Source organism: Schistocerca americana, unplaced genomic scaffold (assembly GCF_021461395.2).
Source record: "Schistocerca americana isolate TAMUIC-IGC-003095 unplaced genomic scaffold, iqSchAmer2.1 HiC_scaffold_124, whole genome shotgun sequence".
Lineage (NCBI taxonomy): Eukaryota > Metazoa > Arthropoda > Insecta > Orthoptera > Acrididae > Schistocerca > Schistocerca americana.
In genome coordinates, this window is record NW_025725308.1 from 167501 (window position 1) to 175000 (window position 7500).

The window sequence follows — 7500 nt, forward strand, 5'->3', positions numbered from 1 at the left end:
TGCAATACCTCCATCTATGCGAATCTGACAACACTACGTCCGCCATGCCGAGCGCACCGCAAAACATACCGCCATCTGTAGGTCTCCCGCAACATGACCTCCTGCAACGACGATACCGTCATCTATGAGACGCCAAGCCGACTAAGACAGCCATGGGCCCACAGTGCCCTTCTTTCGACCCCACCCACAAAGCCTGCATCCTCTGTCGACAACAGCACCCCAACGCCAGCGCCTCTGCCGCACGAAGTCGTGGACCGGCAATCACTCCACCTGCACCCGTTCGTGCCCCACCCCAACCGCCCAACCCGCAACTCCAGCGGATGAACGGCGGACTTTGCTCGCACGCGCAATGTGCAATCCACCCCTATAACGTGCGTTTCATGAAGAGTTATGTCCAATATGCGACATTCCCGCTGTCCCTATACATGAGCTGCGAGCTGTACCACTTACGAGCTACAGACGCGATCGCGTTGCTCTCTGTACGAATGCAGATGCTCAGCGGTCAGCTAGGAGGCGCTCCATCCATGTCGGTACCGGTGAGCGTTGCACTCGCAGTCGCAAAAACGTACGGCAAGTATATTACTCGGAAGAGTCAATGACAGTCCAAGCCCCCCTGCGTGGGAAGAGTCTTTCTAGGCCATGACCCACCGGAAGGGCGCAGCGTCCCCCACCCCAGACATGTGACGTCACACTATCGGTATTGACGACTAGACTGATTCCTTATAATCATTTGCCATACACCGGTGGAAGCTGCCGAGACGAGTAACTACATGGCGGCCTCGCCGTGTCACTAATGTACAGAGATACAACAGTTTCGACTGGAACCGGATGAAACGTATACACGGCGCTGATTAGTAATAGATAGAGCCATCAAAATACAGATAATGTATACAACTGTCCGTATACATGCTGAAAGACTCTGCTCACAATCACAACCACACGTCAGCCAGACACTCTTATCACGCACTACTCTCTGCCTGTAACAGGCACAGAGACAATATGTAAGCACCAGCATGGAACAACACCCAGTGCATCCTCTCCGCCACATTAGACTATCCACACTATCATAACCAGACCGGGAGGTCCACTCACAAAACAGAATATCCCACCCTTCCGACAACCACCATTGCTCAGCTAAGCCACCAACACCCACACATGTCCTACACAGGGGTACACCCAACATCACAATACTGCCTCCTGTCACAGCACACAAACAATGGCAGGAATGAAAGACACAGGTCTGCCACAAGCATGGAATCAGAGCGCCGCCTGTTATGAGCCAAAGGTGCACCCTGACGTGGCAAATCAGATGATGCCGCAGTCATTTACTTACGATAATCACAATCAACAAACCGGCCCCCCCCCCCCCCAAAACACCTTTCCTTACAACAATGTGTACCTTAACCTAACCCGTATTGTGCCTTAACCTAACCCGTATTGTGCCTTAACCTAACCCGTATTGTGCCTTAACCTAACCCGTATTGTCCCTTAACCTAACCCGTATTGTGCCTTAACCTAACCCGTATTGTGCCTTAACCTAACCCGTATTGTGCCTTAACCTAACCCGTATTGTGCCTTAACCTAACCCGTATTGTGCCTTAACCTAACCCACGTTGTGCCTTAACCTAACCCACGTTGTGCCTTAACCTAACCCACGTTGTGCCTTAACCTAACCCACGTTGTGCCTTAACCTAACCCACGTTGTGCCTTAACCTAACCCACGTTGTGCCTTAACCTAACCCACGTTGTGCCTTAACCTAACCCGTATTGTGCCTTAACCTAACCCGTATTGTGCCTTAACCTAACCCGTATTGTGCCTTAACCTAACCCGTATTGTGCCTTAACCTAACCCGTATTGTGCCTTAACCTAACCCGTATTGTGCCTTAACCTAACCCGTATTGTGCCTTAACCTAACCCGTATTGTGCCTTAACCTAACCCGTATTGTGCCTTAACCTAACCCACGTTGTGCCTTAACCTAACCCACGTTGTGCCTTAACCTAACCCACGTTGTGCCTTAACCTAACCCACGTTGTGCCTTAACCTAACCCACGTTGTGCCTTAACCTAACCCACGTTGTGCCTTAACCTAACCCACGTTGTGCCTTAACCTAACCCACGTTGTGCCTTAACCTAACCCACGTTGTGCCTTAACCTAACCCATATTGTGCCTTAACCTAACCCATATTGTGCCTTAACCTAACCCATATTGTGCCTTAACCTAACCCATATTGTGCCTTAACCTAACCCATATTGTGCCTTAACCTAACCCATATTGTGCCTTAACCTAACCCATATTGTGCCTTAACCTAACCCATATTGTGCCTTAACCTAACCCATATTGTGCCTTAACCTAACCCATATTGTGCCTTAACCTAACCCATATTGTGCCTTAACCTAACCCATATTGTGCCTTAACCTAACCCGTATTGTGCCTTAACCTAACCCGTATTGTGCCTTAACCTAACCCGTATTGTGCCTTAACCTAACCCGTATTGTACCTTAACCTAACCCGTATTGTGCCTTAACCTAACCCGTATTGTGCCTTAACCTAACCCGTATTGTGCCTTAACCTAACCCGTATTGTGCCTTAACCTAACCCGTATTGTGCCTTAACCTAACCCGTATTGTGCCTTAACCTAACCCGTATTGTGCCTTAACCTAACCCGTATTGTGCCTTAACCTAACCCGTATTGTGCCTTAACCTAACCCGTATTGTGCCTTAACCTAACCCGTATTGTGCCTTAACCTAACCCGTATTGTGCCTTAACCTAACCCGTATTGTGCCTTAACCTAACCCGTATTGTGCCTTAACCTAACCCACGTTGTGCCTTAACCTAACCCACGTTGTGCCTTAACCTAACCCACGTTGTGCCTTAACCTAACCCACGTTGTGCCTTAACCTAACCCACGTTGTGCCTTAACCTAACCCACGTTGTGCCTTAACCTAACCCACGTTGTGCCTTAACCTAACCCACGTTGTGCCTTAACCTAACCCACGTTGTGCCTTAACCTAACCCACATTGTGCCTTAACCTAACCCATATTGTGCCTTAACCTAACCCATATTGTGCCTTAACCTAACCCATATTGTGCCTTAACCTAACCCATATTGTGCCTTAACCTAACCCATATTGTGCCTTAACCTAACCCATATTGTGCCTTAACCTAACCCATATTGTGCCTTAACCTAACCCATATTGTGCCTTAACCTAACCCATATTGTGCCTTAACCTAACCCATATTGTGCCTTAACCTAACCCATATTGTGCCTTAACCTAACCCATATTGTGCCTTAACCTAACCCATATTGTGCCTTAACCTAACCCATATTGTGCCTTAACCTAACCCATATTGTGCCTTAACCTAACCCATATTGTGCCTTAACCTAACCCATATTGTGCCTTAACCTAACCCATATTGTGCCTTAACCTAACCCATATTGTGCCTTAACCTAACCCATATTGTGCCTTAACCTAACCCATATTGTGCCTTAACCTAACCCATATTGTGCCTTAACCTAACCCATATTGTGCCTTAACCTAACCCATATTGTGCCTTAACCTAACCCATATTGTGCCTTAACCTAACCCATATTGTGCCTTAACCTAACCCATATTGTGCCTTAACCTAACCCATATTGTGCCTTAACCTAACCTATATTGCGCCTTAACCTAACCCATGTTGCGCCTTAACCTAACCTATGTTGCGCCTTAACCTAACCTATGTTGCGCCTTAACCTAACCTACGTTGCGCCTTAACCTAACCTATATTGCGCCTTAACCTAACCTATATTGCGCCTTAACCTAACCTATATTGCGCCTTAACCTAACCTATATTGCGCCTTAACCTAACCTATATTGCGCCTTAACCTAACCTATATTGCGCCTTAACCTAACCTACGTTGCGCCTTAACCTAACCCACGTTGCGCCTTAACCTAACCCACGTTGCGCCTTAACCCAACCCACGTTGCGCCTTAACCCAACCCACGTTGCGCCTTAACCCAACCCACGTTGGGCCTTAACCCAACCCACGTTGCGCCTTAACCCAACACACGTTGGGCCTTAACCCAACACACGTTGGGCCTTAACCCAACACACGTTGGGCCTTAACCCAACACACGTTGGGCCTTAACCCAACACACGTTGGGCCTTAACCCAACACACGTTGGGCCTTAACCCAACACACGTTGGGCCTTAACCCAACACACGTTGGGCCTTAACCCAACACACGTTGGGCCTTAACCCAACACACGTTGGGCCTTAACCCAACACACGTTGGGCCTTAACCCAACACACGTTGGGCCTTAACCCAACACACGTTGGGCCTTAACCCAACACACGTTGGGCCTTAACCCAACACACGTTGGGCCTTAACCCAACACACGTTGGGCCTTAACCCGCTCTGTAATTGTCATACGACGCGTTAAATTAGTGTAGTGTTGCCTAACTGCAACCCCCGCAATATAGTTTGCTACTCGCACTGCCTGGTCCCCAGTGTATCGCTTCATGTTAAACACCTTGCAGCGATACACTGTAATGTGGATGGCAGCAGGACGTACATGCTCAATGCCCTTCGCAGTTGTTCATTGGCATTCGCATGGCGAAGCACTTAGCCTACGCTGTGGTACGGCCTGTGTCAACTGTCCGCTGATGTTGTACGTCCAAATCACACACTGTACTGCACATTGGTCCTCATGTACTGAATGATACATCGTGGTACATGTGACCGTACAACGACTGCGCCAACAACGGCGAACCATGCGGTCCAACTGTTGTGCACTCAGCTATGTGTCGTCTCCCTATAAGAGCCGGATTGCAGTGTGGTATGCCCTGGATGGCGATCAGCATGAGCCGTCTGTTGATGTAGTGGCGCGTGTTGTCAGACGTAGTCGTCTCTTCTCACACACCGTGACAGCATGGTGCACTGCGTTCCACATCTGCGACATGCGACAGAGGCCGGTTGACAGTCGTTCGCGCAATGGACATCGCATACGTACGGGGGCCACCTTCCACGTGTTCGCGAAGCGTGCACATGTTGTTGCGTGTATGTGGGCAGACATAGTGTGTCGTGACACCTGACACAGGCATGCAACAATCGTTGAATTTGCAAATGGCGATGGACGTCTACGTTTGCTGGTGACGTTACGCAAATGAACAACTGGTAAACCGTTGTGGTGCGGTTGTTCTCGCTAGAGGTGAATCAGTGATGGCGACGATCGGTTGAGCTACCAACCGGTTGTTTCAGCGATACCCACCATGCCCACGAACGTGAATGGCATGTGGGTGTGAAGCGATACGCGGCGGTGGCTGGGTGGGACCGTCCCCGGCCGGTGAGGGGGGGCCTCCCGGCGTGCTGGCCGCGCGGTGCGTGGGCGCACGCGCTACAGCCGGCTGGTGGGGGCGGCCAGTGGCAGGCGCGCCGGCCGACGGAGGCGGCAGGCGGCGCAGCTGCGCGCCGGCGCACCCTGCACGCGGCGCCGTGCGGCCAAAGTAGGTCCTCGCGGGCCCGGTGCGAAGCGCGGTGGACATCTGCAGTGTGCTGGTCCGATTGAGGACTGTGTGCGCTGAGGATGCGCCGCCGCCCGGCGCTCGGCGCCGCGACGCCGTCTGCTGCTCGGTCGCCTCTGCGGTTCTCGCAGGTGGTTTGTATCGCAGCTGTGCGGACGTGTTGGCGCGTGCGCTGTGCTGGGAGAGTTCGCTTCGGCACCCAAGTGGGGCTTTTGTCCTTCTGTGGCGCTGGCGTTGGAGCTGCCGGCCACCGTAGGTGGCGCGTGTTGTCTCCCGCCGGCAATGCCACGACAGCACGCTCCCGGGCCTCTGTCGGCAGCGGCAAGCTCAGTTGGGAGCACGGGTGGTCGCACCTAAAGCGTCTACTCGCCAAACTCCGGGCGATTGCGCCTCTCTCGAACCCGACCAAGTACTTAGGACGGCGCTGCGCGCCGCCGGGACCTGAGAGGGTTTCGAGGTGTATCGTGCAGGGGAGCTCAGCCTCCTCCTGTTTGCAGAATAATTGAGCGGACGCTTGCGTGTTCGCGCGGGCCCCCGGGACACACTCCCGGGCGGCCGGCTGCTCAGCTCTAGTTGACGCAGCTCCCTGGTTGATCCTGCCAGTAGTCATATGCTTGTCTCAAAGATTAAGCCATGCATGTCTCAGTACAAGCCGCATTAAGGTGAAACCGCGAATGGCTCATTAAATCAGTTATGGTTCCTTAGATCGTACCCACGTTACTTGGATAACTGTGGTAATTCTAGAGCTAATACATGCAAACAGAGTCCCGACCAGAGATGGAAGGGACGCTTTTATTAGATCAAAACCAATCGGTCGGCTCGTCCGGTCCGTTTGCCTTGGTGACTCTGAATAACTTTGGGCTGATCGCACGGTCCTCGTACCGGCGACGCATCTTTCAAATGTCTGCCTTATCAACTGTCGATGGTAGGTTCTGCGCCTACCATGGTTGTAACGGGTAACGGGGAATCAGGGTTCGATTCCGGAGAGGGAGCCTGAGAAACGGCTACCACATCCAAGGAAGGCAGCAGGCGCGCAAATTACCCACTCCCGGCACGGGGAGGTAGTGACGAAAAATAACGATACGGGACTCATCCGAGGCCCCGTAATCGGAATGAGTACACTTTAAATCCTTTAACGAGTATCTATTGGAGGGCAAGTCTGGTGCCAGCAGCCGCGGTAATTCCAGCTCCAATAGCGTATATTAAAGTTGTTGCGGTTAAAAAGCTCGTAGTTGGATTTGTGTCCCACGCTGTTGGTTCACCGCCCGTCGGTGTTTAACTGGCATGTATCGTGGGACGTCCTGCCGGTGGGGCGAGCTGAAGGCGTGCGACGCGCCTCGTGCGTGCTCGTGCGTCCCGAGGCGGACCCCGTTGCAATCCTACCAGGGTGCTCTTGAGTGAGTGTCTCGGTGGGCCGGCACGTTTACTTTGAACAAATTAGAGTGCTTAAAGCAGGCAAGCCCGCCTGAATACTGTGTGCATGGAATAATGGAATAGGACCTCGGTTCTATTTTGTTGGTTTTCGGAACCCGAGGTAATGATTAATAGGGACAGGCGGGGGCATTCGTATTGCGACGTTAGAGGTGAAATTCTTGGATCGTCGCAAGACGAACAGAAGCGAAAGCATTTGCCAAGTATGTTTTCATTAATCAAGAACGAAAGTTAGAGGTTCGAAGGCGATCAGATACCGCCCCAGTTCTAACCATAAACGATGCCAGCCAGCGATCCGCCGCAGTTCCTCCGATGACTCGGCGGGCAGCCTCCGGGAAACCAAAGCTTTTGGGTTCCGGGGGAAGTATGGTTGCAAAGCTGAAACTTAAAGGAATTGACGGAAGGGCACCACCAGGAGTGGAGCCTGCGGCTTAATTTGACTCAACACGGGAAACCTCACCAGGCCCGGACACCGGAAGGATTGACAGATTGATAGCTCTTTCTTGATTCGGTGGGTGGTGGTGCATGGCCGTTCTTAGTTGGTGGAGCGATTTGTCTGGT

The 7500-nt window shown here is 51.9% G+C and overlaps 1 non-coding gene across 1 annotated transcript in view; it reads left to right on the top strand.

Annotated features, from left to right (window-relative positions):
* Positions 1-6091: 6091 nt before the first annotated feature.
* The window catches only part of LOC124563746, a 1910-nt gene continuing 501 nt past the window's right edge, over positions 6092-7500 (top strand). Inside the window, exon 1 of the ribosomal RNA XR_006970296.1 lies at positions 6092-7500. This exon is cut by the window's right edge and continues 501 nt beyond it. This is a non-coding gene — a ribosomal RNA (small subunit ribosomal RNA).